Genomic DNA, 21,483 nt, shown 5'->3' with positions numbered 1-21,483 from the left:
TTGGCAATCAGCAACGTAATTAGCATGCCGAATATTACTTGGAATGTGAATTGGAACGAAATCGCTAATTCATAAGACCATTTTAAAATTTGGCCCATGTTAGAAACAGAGTCTAAGGTGTAAAATTTCGATTGCCCATATCTCGGAAACTATAAGAGATATTGCAATTTGGCAATAGGAAACGTATTTTGCATGCCGAATATTACTTGGAATGTGAATTGGAACGAAATTGCTAATTCATAAGACCATTTTACAATTTTGGCCCAAGTTAGAAACAGTCTAAGGTGTAAAATTTCGATAGTCCATATCTCTGAAACTATAAGAGATAATGCAATTTGGCAATCGGCAACGAAATTAGCATGCCGAATATTACTTGGAATGTGAATTGGAACGAAATCGCTAATTCATAAGACCATTTTACAATTTTGGGCCAAGTTAGAAGCAGAGCCAATATTGTAAGATGTCGATAGTCCATATCTCGGAAACCATAATAGATAATGCAATTTGGCAATCGGCAATGAAAATAGCATGCCGAATATAACTTGGAATGTGAATTTTAACGAAATCGCTAATTCATAAGACCATTTTACAATTTTGGGCCAAATTAGAAGCAAAGCCAATATTGTAAGATGTCGATAGTCCATATCTCGGAAACCATAATAGATAATGCAATTTGCAATCGGCAACGTAATTAACATGCCGAATATTACTTGGAATGTGAATTGGAACGAAATCGCTAATTCATAAAACCATTTTACAATTTTGGCCCAAGTTAGAAACAGTGTCTAAGGTGTAAAATTTCGATTGCCCATATCTCGGAAACTATAAGAGATATTGCAACTTGCCAATTGGCAATGAAATTAGCATGCCGAATATTACTTGGAATGTGAATTGGAACGAAATCGCTAATTCATAAACCATTTTACAATTTTGACCCAAGTTAGAAACAGTGTCTAAGGTGTAAAATTTCGATTGCCCATATCTCGGAAACTATAAGAGATATTGCAACTTGCCAATCGGCAATGAAATTACCATGCCGAATATTACTTGGAATGTGAATTGGAACGAAATCGCTAATTCATAAAACCATTTTACAATTTTGGCCCAAGTTAGAAACAGTGTCTAAGGTGTAAAATTTCGATTGCCCATATCTCGGAAACTATAAGAGATATTGCAACTTGGCAATCGGCAATGAAAATAGCATGCCGAATATTACTTGTGATGTGAATTGGAACGAAATCGCTAATTCATAAGACCATTTTACAATTTTGGAACAAGTTAGAAGCAGAGCCAATATTGTAAGATGTCGATAGTCCATATCTCTTAAACCATAATAGATAATGCAATTTGCAATCGGCAACGTAATTAGCATGCCGAATATTACTTGGAATGTGAATTGGAACGAAATCGCTAATTCATAAGACCATTTTACAATTTTGGCCCAAGTTAGAAGCAGAGCCAATATTGTAAGATGTCGATAGTCCATATCTCGGAAACTATATGAGATAATGCAATTTGGCAATCGGCAACGTAATTAGCATGCCGAATATTACTTGGAATGTGAATTGGAACGAAATCGCTAATTCATAAGACCATTTTACAATTTTGGCCCAAGTTAGAAGCAGAGCCAATATTGTAAGATGTCGATAGTCCATATCTCTTAAACCATAATAGATAATGCAATTTGCAATCGGCAACGTAATTAGCATGCCGAATATTACTTGAAATGTGAATTGGAACGAAATCGCTAATTCATAAGACCATTTTACAATTTTGGCCCAAGTTAGAAGCAGAGCCAATATTGTAAGATGTCGATAGTCCATATCTCGGAAACTATAAGAGATAGTGCAATTTGGCAATCGGCAACGTAATTAGCATGCCGAATATTACTTGGAATGTGAATTGGAACGAAATCACTAATTCATAAGACCATTTTACAATTTTGACCCAAAATAGAAACAGAGGCTAAGGTGTAAAATTTCGATTGCCCATATCTCGGAAACTATAAGAGATATTGCAATTTGGCAATCGGCAATGAAAATAGCATGCCGAATATTACTTGGAATGTGAATCGGAACGAAATCGCTAATTCATAAGACCATATTACAATTTTGGCCCAAGTTAGAAGCAGAGCCAATATTGTAAGATGTCGATAGTCCATATCTCGGAAACCATAATAGATAATACAATTTGCAATCGGCAACGTAATTAACATGCCGAATATTACTTTTAATCTGAATTGGAACGAAATCGCTAATTCATAAGACCATTTTACGATTTTGGCCCAAGTTAGAAGCAGAGCCAGTATTGTAAGATGTCGATAGTCAGTATCTTGGAAACTATAAGAGATAGTGCAATTTGGCAATCGGCAACGTAATTAACATGCCGAATATTACTTGGAATGTGAATTGGAACGAAATCGCTAATTCATAAGACCATTTTGCAATTTTGGGCCAAGTTAGAAGCAGAGCCAATATTGTAAGATGTCGATAGTCCATATCTCGGAAACCATAATAGATAATGCAATTTGCAATCGGCAACGTAATTAGCATGCCGAATATTACTTGAAATGTGAATTGGAACGAAATCGCTAATTCATAAGACCATTTTACAATTTTGGCCCAAGTTAGAAGCAGAGCCAATATTGTAAGATGTCGATAGTCCATATCTCGGAAACTATAAGAGATAATGCAATTTGGCAATCGGCAACGTAATTAGCATGCCGAATATTACTTGGAATGTGAATTGGAACGAAATCGCTAATCCATAAAACCATTTTACAATTTTGGCCCAAGTTAGAAGCAGAGCCAATATTGTAAGATGTCGATAGTCCATATCTCGGAAACTATAAGAGATAGTGCAATTTGGCAATCGGCAACGTAATTAGCATGCCGAATATTACTTGGAATGTGAATTGGAACGAAATCACTAATTCATAAGACCATTTTACAATTTTGACCCAAAATAGAAACAGAGGCTAAGGTGTAAAATTTCGATTGCCCATATCTCGGAAACTATAAGAGATATTGCAATTTGGCAATCGGCAATGAAAATAGCATGCCGAATATTACTTGGAATGTGAATCGGAACGAAATCGCTAATTCATAAGACCATATTACAATTTTGGCCCAAGTTAGAAGCAGAGCCAATATTGTAAGATGTCGATAGTCCATATCTCGGAAACCATAATAGATAATACAATTTGCAATCGGCAACGTAATTAACATGCCGAATATTACTTTTAATCTGAATTGGAACGAAATCGCTAATTCATAAGACCATTTTACGATTTTGGCCCAAGTTAGAAGCAGAGCCAGTATTGTAAGATGTCGATAGTCAGTATCTTGGAAACTATAAGAGATAGTGCAATTTGGCAATCGGCAACGTAATTAACATGCCGAATATTACTTGGAATGTGAATTGGAACGAAATCGCTAATTCATAAGACCATTTTACAATTTTGGCCCAAGTTAGAAACAGAGCCAATATTGTAAGATGTCGATAGTCCATATCTCGGAAACTATAAAAGATAGTGCAATTTGGCAATCGGCAACGTAATTAGCATGCCGAATATTACTTGGAATGTGAATTGCAACGAAATCGCTAATTCATAAAACCATTTAACAATATTGACCCAAGTTAGAAACAGTGTCTAAGGTGTAAAATTTCGATTGCCCATATCTCGGAAACTATAAGAGATATTGCAACTTGCCAATCGGCAATGAAAATAGCATGCCGAATATTACTTGTAATGTGAATTGGAACGAAATCGCTAATTCATAAAACCATTTTACAATTTTGGCCCAAGTTAGAAACAGTATCTAAGGTGTAAAATTTCGATTGCCCATATCTCGGAAACTATAAGAGATATTGCAACTTGGCAATCGGCTATGAAAATAGCATGCCGAATATTACTTGTAATGTGAATTGGAACGAAATCGCTAATTCATAAGACCATTTTACAATTTTGGAACAAGTAGAAGCAGAGCTAATATTGTAAGATGTCGATAGTCCATATCTCGGAAACTATATGAGATAATGCAATTTGGCAATCGGCAACGTAATTAGCATGCCGAATATTACTAGGAATGTGAATTGGAACGAAATCGCTAATTCATAAGACCATTTTACAATTTTGGCCCAAGTTAGAAGCAGAGCCAATATTGTAAGATGTCGATAGTCCATATCTCTTAAACCATAATAGATAATGCAATTTGCAATCGGCAACGTAATTAGCATGCCGAATATTACTTGGAATGTGAATTGGAACGAAATCGCTAATTCATAAGACCATTTTACAATTTTGGCCCAAGTTAGAAGCAGAGCCAATATTGTAAGATGTCGATAGTCCATATCTCGGAAATTATAAAAGATAATGCAATTTGGCAATCGGCAACGTAATTAGCATGCCGAATATTACTTGGAATGTGAATTGGAACGAAATCGCTAATTCATAAGACCATTTTAAAATTTGGCCCAAGTAAAAAACAGAGTATAAGGTGTAAAATTTCGATTGCCCATATCTCGGAAACTATAAGAGATATTGCAATTTGGCAATAGGAAACGTATTTTGCATGCCGAATATTACTTGGAATGTGAATTGGAACGAAATTGCTAATTCATAAGACCATTTTACAATTTTGGCTCAAGTTAGAAGCAGAGCCAATATTGTAAGATGTTGATAGTCCATATCTCGGAAACTATAAGTGATAATGCAATTTGGCAATCAGCAACGTAATTAGCATGCCGAATATTACTTGGAATGTGAATTGGAACGAAATCGCTAATTCATAAGACCATTTTAAAATTTGGCCCATGTTAGAAACAGAGTCTAAGGTGTAAAATTTCGATTGCCCATATCTCGGAAACTATAAGAGATATTGCAATTTGGCAATAGGAAACGTATTTTGCATGCCGAATATTACTTGGAATGTGAATTGGAACGAAATTGCTAATTCATAAGACCATTTTACAATTTTGGCCCAAGTTAGAAACAGTCTAAGGTGTAAAATTTCGATAGTCCATATCTCTGAAACTATAAGAGATAATGCAATTTGGCAATCGGCAACGAAATTAGCATGCCGAATATTACTTGGAATGTGAATTGGAACGAAATCGCTAATTCATAAGACCATTTTACAATTTTGGGCCAAGTTAGAAGCAGAGCCAATATTGTAAGATGTCGATAGTCCATATCTCGGAAACCATAATAGATAATGCAATTTGGCAATCGGCAATGAAAATAGCATGCCGAATATAACTTGGAATGTGAATTTTAACGAAATCGCTAATTCATAAGACCATTTTACAATTTTGGGCCAAATTAGAAGCAAAGCCAATATTGTAAGATGTCGATAGTCCATATCTCGGAAACCATAATAGATAATGCAATTTGCAATCGGCAACGTAATTAACATGCCGAATATTACTTGGAATGTGAATTGGAACGAAATCGCTAATTCATAAAACCATTTTACAATTTTGGCCCAAGTTAGAAACAGTGTCTAAGGTGTAAAATTTCGATTGCCCATATCTCGGAAACTATAAGAGATATTGCAACTTGCCAATTGGCAATGAAATTAGCATGCCGAATATTACTTGGAATGTGAATTGGAACGAAATCGCTAATTCATAAACCATTTTACAATTTTGACCCAAGTTAGAAACAGTGTCTAAGGTGTAAAATTTCGATTGCCCATATCTCGGAAACTATAAGAGATATTGCAACTTGCCAATCGGCAATGAAATTACCATGCCGAATATTACTTGGAATGTGAATTGGAACGAAATCGCTAATTCATAAAACCATTTTACAATTTTGGCCCAAGTTAGAAACAGTGTCTAAGGTGTAAAATTTCGATTGCCCATATCTCGGAAACTATAAGAGATATTGCAACTTGGCAATCGGCAATGAAAATAGCATGCCGAATATTACTTGTAATGTGAATTGGAACGAAATCGCTAATTCATAAGACCATTTTACAATTTTGGAACAAGTTAGAAGCAGAGCCAATATTGTAAGATGTCGATAGTCCATATCTCTTAAACCATAATAGATAATGCAATTTGCAATCGGCAACGTAATTACCATGCCGAATATTACTTGGAATGTGAATTGGAACGAAATCGCTAATTCATAAGACCATTTTACAATTTTGGCCCAAGTTAGAAGCAGAGCCAATATTGTAAGATGTCGATAGTCCATATCTCGGAAACTATATGAGATAATGCAATTTGGCAATCGGCAACGTAATTAGCATGCCGAATATTACTTGGAATGTGAATTGGAACGAAATCGCTAATTCATAAGACCATTTTACAATTTTGGCCCAAGTTAGAAGCAGAGCCAATATTGTAAGATGTCGATAGTCCATATCTCTTAAACCATAATAGATAATGCAATTTGCAATCGGCAACGTAATTAGCATGCCGAATATTACTTGAAATGTGAATTGGAACGAAATCGCTAATTCATAAGACCATTTTACAATTTTGGCCCAAGTTAGAAGCAGAGCCAATATTGTAAGATGTCGATAGTCCATATCTCAGAAACTATAAGAGATAGTGCAATTTGGCAATCGGCAACGTAATTAGCATGCCGAATATTACTTGGAATGTGAATTGGAACGAAATCACTAATTCATAAGACCATTTTACAATTTTGACCCAAAATAGAAACAGAGGCTAAGGTGTAAAATTTCGATTGCCCATATCTCGGAAACTATAAGAGATATTGCAATTTGGCAATCGGCAATGAAAATAGCATGCCGAATATTACTTGGAATGTGAATCGGAACGAAATCGCTAATTCATAAGACCATATTACAATTTTGGCCCAAGTTAGAAGCAGAGCCAATATTGTAAGATGTCGATAGTCCATATCTCGGAAACCATAATAGATAATACAATTTGCAATCGGCAACGTAATTAACATGCCGAATATTACTTTTAATCTGAATTGGAACGAAATCGCTAATTCATAAGACCATTTTACGATTTTGGCCCAAGTTAGAAGCAGAGCCAGTATTGTAAGATGTCGATAGTCAGTATCTTGGAAACTATAAGAGATAGTGCAATTTGGCAATCGGCAACGTAATTAACATGCCGAATATTACTTGGAATGTGAATTGGAACGAAATCGCTAATTCATAAGACCATTTTACAATTTTGGCCCAAGTTAGAAGCAGAGCCAATATTGTAAGATGTCGATAGTCCATATCTCGGAAACTATAAGAGATAATGCAATTTGGCAATCGGCAACGTAATTAGCATGCCGAATATTACTTGGAATGTGAATTGGAACGAAATCGCTAATTCATAAGACCATTTTACAATTTTGGCCCAAGTTAGAAGCAGAGCCAATATTGTAAGATGTCGATAGTCCATATCTCGGAAACTATAAGAGATAATGCAATTTGCAATCGGCAACGTAATTAGCATGCCGAATATTACTTGTAATGTGAATTGGAACGAAATCGCTAATTCATAAGACCATTTTACAATTTTGGAACAAGTTAGAAGCAGAGCCAATATTGTAAGATGTCGATAGTCCATATCTCGGAAACTATAAAAGATAGTGCAATTTGGCAATCGGCAACGTAATTAGCATGCCGAATATTACTTGGAATGTGAATTGCAACGAAATCGCTAATTCATAAAACCATTTAACAATATTGACCCAAGTTAGAAACAGTGTCTAAGGTGTAAAATTTCGATTGCCCATATCTCGGAAACTATAAGAGATATTGCAACTTGCCAATCGGCAATGAAAATAGCATGCCGAATATTACTTGTAATGTGAATTGGAACGAAATCGCTAATTCATAAAACCATTTTACAATTTTGGCCCAAGTTAGAAACAGTATCTAAGGTGTAAAATTTCGATTGCCCATATCTCGGAAACTATAAGAGATATTGCAACTTGGCAATCGGCTATGAAAATAGCATGCCGAATATTACTTGTAATGTGAATTGGAACGAAATCGCTAATTCATAAGACCATTTTACAATTTTGGAACAAGTAGAAGCAGAGCTAATATTGTAAGATGTCGATAGTCCATATCTCGGAAACTATATGAGATAATGCAATTTGGCAATCGGCAACGTAATTAGCATGCCGAATATTACTAGGAATGTGAATTGGAACGAAATCGCTAATTCATAAGACCATTTTACAATTTTGGCCCAAGTTAGAAGCAGAGCCAATATTGTAAGATGTCGATAGTCCATATCTCTTAAACCATAATAGATAATGCAATTTGCAATCGGCAACGTAATTAGCATGCCGAATATTACTTGGAATGTGAATTGGAACGAAATCGCTAATTCATAAGACCATTTTACAATTTTGGCCCAAGTTAGAAGCAGAGCCAATATTGTAAGATGTCGATAGTCCATATCTCGGAAATTATAAAAGATAATGCAATTTGGCAATCGGCAACGTAATTAGCATGCCGAATATTACTTGGAATGTGAATTGGAACGAAATCGCTAATTCATAAGACCATTTTAAAATTTGGCCCAAGTAAAAAACAGAGTATAAGGTGTAAAATTTCGATTGCCCATATCTCGGAAACTATAAGAGATATTGCAATTTGGCAATAGGAAACGTATTTTGCATGCCGAATATTACTTGGAATGTGAATTGGAACGAAATTGCTAATTCATAAGACCATTTTACAATTTTGGCTCAAGTTAGAAGCAGAGCCAATATTGTAAGATGTTGATAGTCCATATCTCGGAAACTATAAGTGATAATGCAATTTGGCAATCAGCAACGTAATTAGCATGCCGAATATTACTTGGAATGTGAATTGGAATGAAATCGCTAATTCATAAGACCATTTTACAATTTTGTGCCAAGTTAGAAGCAGAGCCAATATTGTAAGATGTCGATAGTCCATATCTCGGAAATTATAAAAGATAATGCAATTTGGCAATCGGCAACGTAATTAACATGCCGAATATTACTTGGAATGTGAATTGGAACGAAATTGCTAATTCATAAGACCATTTTACAATTTTGGCCCAAGTTAGAAACAGTCTAAGGTGTAAAATTTCGATAGTCCATATCTCTGAAACTATAAGAGATAATGCAATTTGGCAATCGGCAACGTAATTAGCATGCCGAATATTACTTGGAATGTGAATTGGAACGAAATCGCTAATTCATAAGACCATTTTAAAATTTGGCCCATGTTAGAAACAGAGTCTAAGGTGTAAAATTTCGATTGCCCATATCTCAGAAACTATAAGAGATATTGCAATTTGGCAATCGGCAATGAAATTAGCATGCTGAATATTACTTGGAATGTGAATTGGAACGAAAACGCTAATTCAAAAAACCATTTTACAATTTTGGCCCAAGTTAGAAGCAGAGCCAATATAGTAAGATGTCGATAGTCCATATCTCGGAAACTATAAGAGATAATATAATTCGACAATCGGCAACGTAATTAGCATGCCGAATATTACTTGGAATGTGAATTGGAACGAAGTCGCTAGTTCATAAGACCATTTTACAATTTTGGCCCAAGTTAGAAACAGTCTAAGGTGTAAAATTTCGATAGTCCATATCTCTGAAACTATAAGAGATAATGCAATTTGGCAATCGGCAACGAAATTAGCATGCCGAATATTACTTGCAATGTGAATTGGAACGAAATCGCTAATTCATAAGACCATTTTACAATTTGGCTAAAGTTAGAAACAGAATCTAAGGTGTAAAATTTCGATTGCACATATCTCGGAAACTATAAGAGATATTGCTAATTGGCAATCGGCAATGTAATTAGCATGCCGAAGATTACTTGGAATGTGAATTGGAACGAAATCGCTAATTCATAAGACCATTTTACAATTTGGCTAAAGTTAGAAACAGAATCTAAGGTGTAAAATTTCGATTGCCCATATCTCGGAAACTATAAGAGATATTGCAAATTGGCAATCGGCAATGTAATTAACATGCCGAATATTACTTGCAATGTGAATTGGAACGAAATCGCTAATTCATAAGACCATTTTACAATTTGGCTAAAGTTAGAAACAGAATCTAAGGTGTAAAATTTCGATTGCCCTTGTCTCGGAAACTATAAGAGATATTGCAAATTGACAATCGGCAATGTAATTAACATGCCGAAGATTACTTGGAATGTGAATTGGAACGAAATCGCAAATTCATAAGATCGTTTTACAATTTTGGCCCAAATTAGAAGCAGAGCCAATATTGTAAGATGTCGATAGTCCATATCTTGGAAACTATAAGAGATAATGCAATTTGGCAATCGGCAACGTAATTAGAATGCCGAATATTACTTGGAATGTGAATTGGATCGAAATCGCTAATTCATAAGACCATTTTACAATTTGGCTAAAGTTAGAAACAGAATCTAAGGTGTAAAATTTCGATTGCACATATCTCGGAAACTATAAGAGATATTGCTAATTGGCAATCGGCAATGTAATTAGCATGCCGAAGATTACTTGGAATGTGAATTGGAACGAAATCGCTAATTCATAAGACCATTTTACAATTTGGCTAAAGTTAGAAACAGAATCTAAGGTGTAAAATTTCGATTGCCCATATCTCGGAAACTATAAGAGATATTGCAAATTGGCAATCGGCAATGTAATTAACATGCCGAATATTACTTGCAATGTGAATTGGAACGAAATCGCTAATTCATAAGACCATTTTACAATTTGGCTAAAGTTAGAAACAGAATCTAAGGTGTAAAATTTCGATTGCCCTTGTCTCGGAAACTATAATAGATAATGCAATTTGGCAATCGGCAACGTAATTAGCATGCCGAATATTACTTGGAATGTGAATTGGAACGAAATCGCTAATTCATAAGGTCGTTTTACAATTTTGGCCCAAGTTAGAAGCAAAGCCAATATTTCAAGATGTCGATAGCCATATCTCGGAAACTATAAGAGATAATGCAATTTGGCAATCGGCAACGTAATCAGCATGCCGAATATTACTTGGAATGTGAATTGGAACGAAATCGCTAATTCATAAGACCATTTTATAATTTTGGCCCAAGTAGAAGCAGAGCTAATATTGTAAGATGTCGATAGTCCATATCTCGGAAACTATAAGAGAAAATGCAATTTGGCAATCGGCAACGTTATTAGCATGCCGAATATTACTTGGAATGTGAATTGGAACGAAATCGCTAATTCATAAGACCATTTTACAATTTTGGCCCAAGCTAGAAGCAGAGCCAATATTGTAATATGTCGATAGTCCATATCTCGGAAACTATAAGAGATAATGCAATTTGGCAATCGGCAACGTAATTAGCATGCCGAATATTACTTGGAATGTGAATTGGAACGAAATCGCTAATTCATAAGATCGTTTTACAATTTTGGCCCAAGTTAGAAGCAGAGCCAATATTGTAAGATGTCGATAGTCCATATCTCGGAAACTATAAGAGATAATGCAATTTGGCAATCGGCAACGTAATTAGCATGCCGAATATTACTTGGAATGTGAATTGGAACGAAATCGCTAATTCATAAGATCGTTTTACAATTTTGGCCCAAGTTAGAAGCAGAGCCAATATTGTAAGATGTCGATAGTCCATATCTCGGAAACTATAAGAGATAATGCAATTTGGCAATCGGCAACGTAATTAGCATGCCGAATATTACTTGGAATGTGAATTGGAACGAAATCGCTAATTCATAAGACCATTTTAAAATTTGGCCCAAGTTAGAGACAGAGTCTAAGGTGTAAAATTTCGATTGCCCATATCTCGGAAACTATAAGAGATATTGGAATTTGGCAATAGGAAACGTAATAAGCATGCCGAATATTACTTGGAATGTGAATTGGAACGAAATCGCTAATTCATAAGACCATTTTACAATTTTGGCTCAAGTTAGAAGCAGAGCCAATATTGTAAGATGTCGATAGTCCATATCTCGTAAACTATAAGAGATAATGCCATTTGGCAATCGGCAACGTAATTAGCATGCCGAATATTACTTGGAATGTGAATTGGAACGAAATCGCTAATTCATAAGGCCATTTTACAATTTTTTCCCAAGTTAGAAGCAAAGCAATATTGTAAGATGTCGATAGTCCATATCTCGGAAACTATAACAGATAATGCAATTCGGCAATCGACAACGTAATTAGCATGCCGAATATTACTTGGAATGTGAATTGGAACGAAATCGCTAATTCATAAGATCGTTTTACAATTTTGGCCCAAGTTAGAAGCAGAGCCAATATTGTAAGATGTCGATAGTCCATATCTCGGAAACTATAAGAGATAATGCAATTTGGCAATCGGCAACGTAATTAGCATGCCGAATATTACTTGGAATGTGAATTGGATCGAAATCGCTAATTCATAAGACCATTTTACAATTTTGGCTCAAGTTAGAAGCAGAGCCAATATTGTAAGATGTGGATAGTCCATATCTCGGAAACTATAACAGATAATGCAATTTGGCAATCGGCAACGTAATTAGCATGCCGAATATTACTTGGAATGTGAATTGGAACGAAATCGCTAATTCATAAGACCATTATACGATTTTGGCCCTAATTAGAAACAGTGTCTAAGGTGTAAAATTTGTATTGCCCATATCTCGGAAACTATAAGAGATATTGCAAATTGGCAATCGGCAATGTAATTAGCATGCCGAAGATTACTTGGAATGTGAATTGGAACGAAGTCGCTAATTCATAAGACCATTTTACAATTTGGCTAAAGTTAGAAACAGATTCTATGGTGTAAAATTTCGATTGCCCATATCTCGGAAACTATAAGAGATATTGCAAATTGGCAATCGGCAATGAAATTAACATGCCGAATATTACTTGCCATGTGAATTGGAACGAAATCGCTAATTCATAAGACCATTTTACAATTTGGCTAAAGTTAGAAACAGAGTCTAAGGTGTAAAATTTCGATTGCCCTTGTCTCGGAAACTATAAGAGATATTGCAAATTGGCAATCGGCAATGTAATTAACATGCCGAATATTACTTGGAATGTGAATTGGAACGAAATCGCTAATTCATAAGACCATTTTACAATTTTGGCCCAAGTTAGAAACAGAGCCAATATTGTAAGATGTCGATAGTCCATATCTCGGAAACTATAAAAGATAGTGCAATTTGGCAATCGGCAACGTAATTAGCATGCCGAATATTACTTGGAATGTGAATTGCAACGAAATCGCTAATTCATAAAACCATTTAACAATATTGACCCAAGTTAGAAACAGTGTCTAAGGTGTAAAATTTCGATTGCCCATATCTCGGAAACTATAAGAGATATTGCAACTTGCCAATCGGCAATGAAAATAGCATGCCGAATATTACTTGTAATGTGAATTGGAACGAAATCGCTAATTCATAAAACCATTTTACAATTTTGGCCCAAGTTAGAAACAGTATCTAAGGTGTAAAATTTCGATTGCCCATATCTCGGAAACTATAAGAGATATTGCAACTTGGCAATCGGCAATGAAAATAGCATGCCGAATATTACTTGTAATGTGAATTGGAACGAAATCGCTAATTCATAAGACCATTTTACAATTTTGGAACAAGTAGAAGCAGAGCTAATATTGTAAGATGTCGATAGTCCATATCTCGGAAACTATATGAGATAATGCAATTTGGCAATCGGCAACGTAATTAGCATGCCGAATATTACTTGGAATGTGAATTGGAACGAAATCGCTAATTCATAAGACCATTTTACAATTTTGGCCCAAGTTAGAAGCAGAGCCAATATTGTAAGATGTCAATAGTCCATATCTCTTAAACCATAATAGATAATGCAATTTGCAATCGGCAACGTAATTAGCATGCCGAATATTACTTGGAATGTGAATTGGAACGAAATCGCTAATTCATAAGACCATTTTACAATTTTGGCCCAAGTTAGAAGCAGAGCCAATATTGTAAGATGTCGATAGTCCATATCTCGGAAATTATAAGAGATAATGCAATTTGGCAATCGGCAACGTAATTAGCATGCCGAATATTACTTGGAATGTGAATTGGAACGAAATCGCTAATTCATAAGACCATTTTACAATTTTGGCCCAAGTTAGAAGCAGAGCCAATATTGTAAGATGTCGATAGTCCATATCTCGGAAACTATAACAGATAATGCAATTTGGCAATCGGCAACGTAATTAGCATGCCGAATATTACTTGGAATGTGAATTGGAACGAAATCGCTAATTCATAAGACCATTATACGATTTTGGCCCTAATTAGAAACAGTGTCTAAGGTGTAAAATTTGTATTGCCCATATCTCGGAAACTATAAGAGATATTGCAAATTGGCAATCGGCAATGTAATTAGCATGCCGAAGATTACTTGGAATGTGAATTGGAACGAAGTCGCTAATTCATAAGACCATTTTACAATTTGGCTAAAGTTAGAAACAGATTCTATGGTGTAAAATTTCGATTGCCCATATCTCGGAAACTATAAGAGATATTGCAAATTGGCAATCGGCAATGAAATTAACATGCCGAATATTACTTGCCATGTGAATTGGAACGAAATCGCTAATTCATAAGACCATTTTACAATTTGGCTAAAGTTAGAAACAGAGTCTAAGGTGTAAAATTTCGATTGCCCTTGTCTCGGAAACTATAAGAGATATTGCAAATTGGCAATCGGCAATGTAATTAACATGCCGAATATTACTTGGAATGTGAATTGGAACGAAATCGCTAATTCATAAGACCATTTTACAATTTTGGCCCAAGTTAGAAACAGAGCCAATATTGTAAGATGTCGATAGTCCATATCTCGGAAACTATAAAAGATAGTGCAATTTGGCAATCGGCAACGTAATTAGCATGCCGAATATTACTTGGAATGTGAATTGCAACGAAATCGCTAATTCATAAAACCATTTAACAATATTGACCCAAGTTAGAAACAGTGTCTAAGGTGTAAAATTTCGATTGCCCATATCTCGGAAACTATAAGAGATATTGCAACTTGCCAATCGGCAATGAAAATAGCATGCCGAATATTACTTGTAATGTGAATTGGAACGAAATCGCTAATTCATAAAACCATTTTACAATTTTGGCCCAAGTTAGAAACAGTATCTAAGGTGTAAAATTTCGATTGCCCATATCTCGGAAACTATAAGAGATATTGCAACTTGGCAATCGGCAATGAAAATAGCATGCCGAATATTACTTGTAATGTGAATTGGAACGAAATCGCTAATTCATAAGACCATTTTACAATTTTGGAACAAGTAGAAGCAGAGCTAATATTGTAAGATGTCGATAGTCCATATCTCGGAAACTATATGAGATAATGCAATTTGGCAATCGGCAACGTAATTAGCATGCCGAATATTACTTGGAATGTGAATTGGAACGAAATCGCTAATTCATAAGACCATTTTACAATTTTGGCCCAAGTTAGAAGCAGAGCCAATATTGTAAGATGTCGATAGTCCATATCTCGGAAATTATAAGAGATAATGCAATTTGGCAATCGGCAACGTAATTAGCATGCCGAATATTACTTGGAATGTGAATTGGAACGAAATCGCTAATTCATAAGACCATTTTAAAATTTGGCCCAAGTAAGAAACAGAGTATAAGGTGTAAAATTTCGATTGCCCATATCTCGGAAACTATAAGAGATATTGCAATTTGGCAATAGGAAACGTATTTTGCATGCCGAATGTTACTTGGAATGTGAATTGGAACGAAATTGCTAATTCATAAGACCATTTTACAATTTTGGCTCAAGTTAGAAGCAGAGCCAATATTGTAAGATGTCGATAGTCCATATCTCGGAAACTATAAGTGATAATGCAATTTGGCAATCAGCAACGTAATTAGCATGCCGAATATTACTTGGAATGTGAATTGGAATGAAATCGCTAATTCATAAGACCATTTTACAATTTTGTGCCAAGTTAGAAGCAGAGCCAATATTGTAAGATGTCGATAGTCCATATCTCGGAAACCATAATAGATAATGCAATTTGCAATCGGCAACGTAATTAACATGCCGAATATTACTTGGAATGTGAATTGGAACGAAATCGCTAATTCATAAGAGCATTTTACAATTTTGGCCCAAATTAGAAACAGAGTCTAAGGTGCAAAATTTCGATTGCCCATATCTCAGAAACTATAAGAGATATTGCAATTTGGCAATCGGCAATGAAATTAGCATGCTGAATATTACTTGGAATGTGAATTGGAACGAAAACGCTAATTCAAAAAACCATTTTACAATTTTGGCCCAAGTTAGAAGCAGAGCCAATATAGTAAGATGTCGATAGTCCATATCTCGGAAACTATAAGAGATAATGTAATTCGACAATCGGCAACGTAATTAGCATGCCGAATATTACTTGGAATTTGAATTGGAACGAAGTCGCTAGTTCATAAGACCATTTAACAATTTTGGCCCAAGTTAGAAACAGTCTAAGGTGTAAAATTTCGATAGTCCATATCTCTGAAACTATAAGAGATAATGCAATTTGGCAATCGGCAACGAAATTAGCATGCCGAATATTACTTGCAATGTGAATTGGAACGAAATCGCTAATTCATAAGACCATTTTACAATTTGGCTAAAGTTAGAAACAGAATCTAAGGTGTAAAATTTCGATTGCACATATCTCGGAAACTATAAGAGATATTGCTAATTGGCAATCGGCAATGTAATTAGCATGCCGAAGATTACTTGGAATGTGAATTGGAACGAAATCGCTAATTCATAAGACCATTTTACAATTTGGCTAAAGTTAGAAACAGAATCTAAGGTGTAAAATTTCGATTGCCCATATCTCGGAAACTATAAGAGATATTGCAAATTGGCAATCGGCAATGTAATTAACATGCCGAATATTACTTGCAATGTGAATTGGAACGAAATCGCTAATTCATAAGACCATTTTACAATTTGGCTAAAGTTAGAAACAGAATCTAAGGTGTAAAATTTCGATTGCCCTTGTCTCGGAAACTATAAGAGATATTGCAAATTGACAATCGGCAATGTAATTAACATGCCGAAGATTACTTGGAATGTGAATTGGAACGAAATCGCAAATTCATAAGATCGTTTTACAATTTTGGCCCAAGTTAGAAACAGAGCCAATATTGTAAGATGTCGATAGTCCATATCTTGGAAACTATAAGAGATAATGCAATTTGGCAATCGGCAACGTAATTAGAATGCCGAATATTACTTGGAATGTGAATTGGATCGAAATCGCTAATTCATAAGACCATTTTATAATTTTAGCCCAAGTAGAAGGAGAGCCAATATTGTAAGATGTCGATAGTCCATATCTCGGAAACTATAAGAGATAATGCAATTTGGCAATCGGCAACGTAATTAGCATGCCGAATATTACTTGGAATGTGAATTGGAACGAAATCGCTAATTCATAAGACCATTATACGATTTTGGCCCTAATTAGAAACAGTGTCTAAGGTGTAAAATTTGTATTGCCCATATGTCGGAAACTATAACAGATAATGCAATTTGGCAATCGGCAACGTAATTAGCATGCCGAATATTACTTGGAATGTGAATTGGAACGAAATCGCTAATTCATAAGATCGTTTTACAATTTTGGCCCAAGTTAGAAGCAAAGCCAATATTGCAAGATGTCGATAGCCATATCTCGGAAACTATAAGAGATAATGCAATTTGGCAATCGGCAACGTAATTAGCATGCCTAATATTACTTGGAATGTGAATTGGAACGAAAACGCTAATTCATAAGACCATTTTATAATTTTGGCCCAAGTAGAAGCAGAGCTAATATTGTAAGATGTCGATAGTCCATATCTCGGAAACTATAAGAGAAAATGCAATTTGGCAATCGGCAACGTTATTAGCATGCCGAATATTACTTGGAATGTGAATTGGAACGAAATCGCTAATTCATAAGACCATTTTACAATTTTGGCCCAAGCTAGAAGCAGAGCCAATATTGTAATATGTCGATAGTCCATATCTCGGAAACTGTAAGAGATAATGCAATTTGGCAATCGGCAACGTAATTAGCATGCCGAATATTACTTGGAATGTGAATTGGAACGAAATCGCTAATTCATAAGATCGTCTTACAATTTTGGCCCAAGTTAGAAGCAGAGCCAATATTGTAAGATGTCGATAGTCCATATCTCGGAAACTATAAGAGATAATGCAATTTGGCAATCGGCAACGTAATTAGCATGCCGAATATTACTTGGAAAGTGAATTGGAACGAAATCGCTAATTCATAAGATCGTTTTACAATTTTGGCCCAAGTTAGAAGCAGAGCCAATATTGTAAGATGTCGATAGTCCATATCTCGGAAACTATAAGAGATAATGCAATTTGGCAATCGGCAACGTAATTAGCATGCCGAATATTACTTGGAATGTGAATTGGAACGAAATCGCTAATTCATAAGACCATTTTAAAATTTGGCCCAAGTTAGAGACAGAGTCTAAGGTGTAAAATTTCGATTGCCCATATCTCGGAAACTATAAGAGATATTGGAATTTGGCAATAGGAAACGTAATAAGCATGCCGAATATTACTTGGAATGTGAATTGGAACGAAATCGCTAATTCATAAGACCATTTTACAATTTTGGCTCAAGTTAGAAGCAGAGCCAATATTGTAAGATGTCGATAGTCCATATCTCGTAAACTATAAGAGATAATGCCATTTGGCAATCGGCAACGTAATTAGCATGCCGAATATTACTTGGAATGTGAATTGGAACGAAATCGCTAATTCATAAGGCCATTTTACAATTTTGGCCCAAGTTAGAAGCAAAGCAATATTGTTAGATGTCGATAGTCCATATCTCGGAAACTATAACAGATAATGCAATTCGGCAATCGACAACGTAATTAGCATGCCGAATATTACTTGGAATGTGAATTGGAACGAAATCGCTAATTCATAAGATCGTTTTACAATTTTGGCCCAAGTTAGAAGCAGAGCCAATATTGTAAGATGTCGATAGTCCATATCTCGGAAACTATAAGAGATAATGCAATTTGGCAATCGGCAACGTAATTAGCATGCCGAATATTACTTGGAATGTGAATTGGATCGAAATCGCTAATTCATAAGACCATTTTACAATTTTGGCTCAAGTTAGAAGCAGAGCCAATATTGTAAGATGTGGATAGTCCATATCTCGGAAACTATAAGAGATAATGCAATTTGGCAATCGGCAACGTAATTAGCATGCCGAATATTACTTGGAATGTGAATTGGAACGAAATCGCTAATTCATAAGACCATTATACGATTTTGGCCCTAATTAGAAACAGTGTCTAAGGTGTAAAATTTGTATTGCCCATATCTCGGAAACTAAAAGAGATATTGCAAATTGGCAATCGGCAATGTAATTAGCATGCCGAAGATTACTTGGAATGTGAATTGGAACGAAATCGCTAATTCATAAGACCATTTTACAATTTGGCTAAAGTTAGAAACAGATTCTATGGTGTAAAATTTCGATTGCCCATATCTCGGAAACTATAAGAGATATTGCAAATTGGCAATCGGCAATGAAATTAACATGCCGAATATTACTTGCCATGTGAATTGGAACGAAATCGCTAATTCATAAGACCATTTTACAATTTGGCTAAAGTTAGAAACAGAGTCTAAGGTGTAAAATTTCGATTGCCCTTGTCTCGGAAACTATAAGAGATATTGCAAATTGGCAATCGGCAATGTAATTAACATGCCGAAGATTACTTGGAATGTGAATTGGAACGAAATCGCAAATTCATAAGATCGTTTTACAATTTTGGCCCAAGTTAGAAGCAGAGCCAATATTGTAAGATGTCGATAGTCCATATCTCGGAAACTATAAGAGATAATGCAATTTGGCAATCGGCAACGTAATTAGCATGCCGAATATTACTTGGAATGTGAATTGGATCGAAATCGCTAATTCATAAGACCATTTTACAATTTTGGCTCAAGTTAGAAGCAGAGCCAATATTGTAAGATGTGGATAGTCCATATCTCGGAAACTATAAGAGATAATGCAATTTGGCAATCGGCAACGTAATTAGCATGCCGAATATTACTTGGAATGTGAATTGGAACGAAATCGCTAATTCATAAGACCATTATACGATTTTGGCCCTAATTAGAAACAGTGTCTAAGGTGTAAAATTTGTATTGCCCATATCTCGGAAACTATAATAGATAATGCAATTTGGCAATCGGCAAAGTAATTAGCATGCCGAATATTACTTGGAATGTAAATTGGATCGAAATCGCCAATTCATAAGACCATTTTACAGTTTTGGCCCAAGTTAGAAGCAGAGCCAATATTGTAAGAAGTCGATAGCCCATATCTCGGAAACTAAAAGAGATAATGCAATTTGGCAATCGGCAAGGTAATTAGCATGCCGAATATTACTTGGAATGTGAATTGGAACGAAATCGCTAATTCATAAGACCATTTTACAATTTTCGCCCAAGTTAGAAGCAGAGCCAATATTGTAAGATGTCGATAGTCCATATCTCGGAAACTATAAGAGATAATGCAATTTGGCAATCGGCAACGTAATTAGCATGCCGAATATTACTTGGAATGTGAATTGGAACGAAATCGCTAATTCATAAGATCGTTTTACAATTTTGGCCCAAGTTAGAAGCAAAGCCAATATTGTAAGTTGTCGATAGCCATATCTCGGAAACTATAAGAGATAATGCAATTTGGCAATCGGCAACGTAATTAGCATGTCGAATATTACTTGAAATGTGAATTGGAACGAAATCGCTAATTCATAAGATCGTTTTACAATTTTGGCCCAAGTTAGAAGCAAAGCCAATATTGTAAGTTGTCGATAGCCATATCTCGGAAACTATAAGAGATAATGCAATTTGGCAATCGGCAACGTAATTAGCATGCCGAATATTACTTGAAATGTGAATTGGAACGAAATCGCTAATTCATAAGACCATTTTATAATTTTGGCCCAAGTAGAAGCAGAGCCAATATTGTAAGATGTCGATAGTCCGTATCTCGGAAACTATAAGAGATAATGCAATTTGGCATTCGGCAACGTAATTAGCATGCCGAATATTACTTGGAATGTGAATTGGAACGAAATCGCTAATTCATAAGATCGTTTTACAATTTTGGCCCAAGTTAGAAGCAAAGATAATATTGTAAGTTGTCCATAGCCATATCTCGGAAACTATAAGAGATAATGCAATTTGGCAATCGCAACGTAATTAGCATGCCGAATATTACTTGGAATGTGAATTGGAACGAAATCGCTAATTCATAAGACCATTTTATAATTTTGGCCCAAGTAGAAGCAGAGCCAATATTGTAAGATGTCGATAGTCCATATCTCGGAAACTATAAGAGATAATGCAATTTGGCAATCGGCAACGTTATTAGCATGCCGAATATTATTTGGAATGTGAATTGGAACGAAATCGCTAATTCATAAGACCATTTTACA

This window comes from Rhynchophorus ferrugineus, unplaced genomic scaffold, assembly GCF_030347505.1.
Source record: "Rhynchophorus ferrugineus isolate W39M unplaced genomic scaffold, kcgeb_rfMv2 rfM4, whole genome shotgun sequence".
Classification (NCBI taxonomy): domain Eukaryota; kingdom Metazoa; phylum Arthropoda; class Insecta; order Coleoptera; family Curculionidae; genus Rhynchophorus; species Rhynchophorus ferrugineus.
This window is presented reverse-complemented; position numbering follows the sequence as displayed.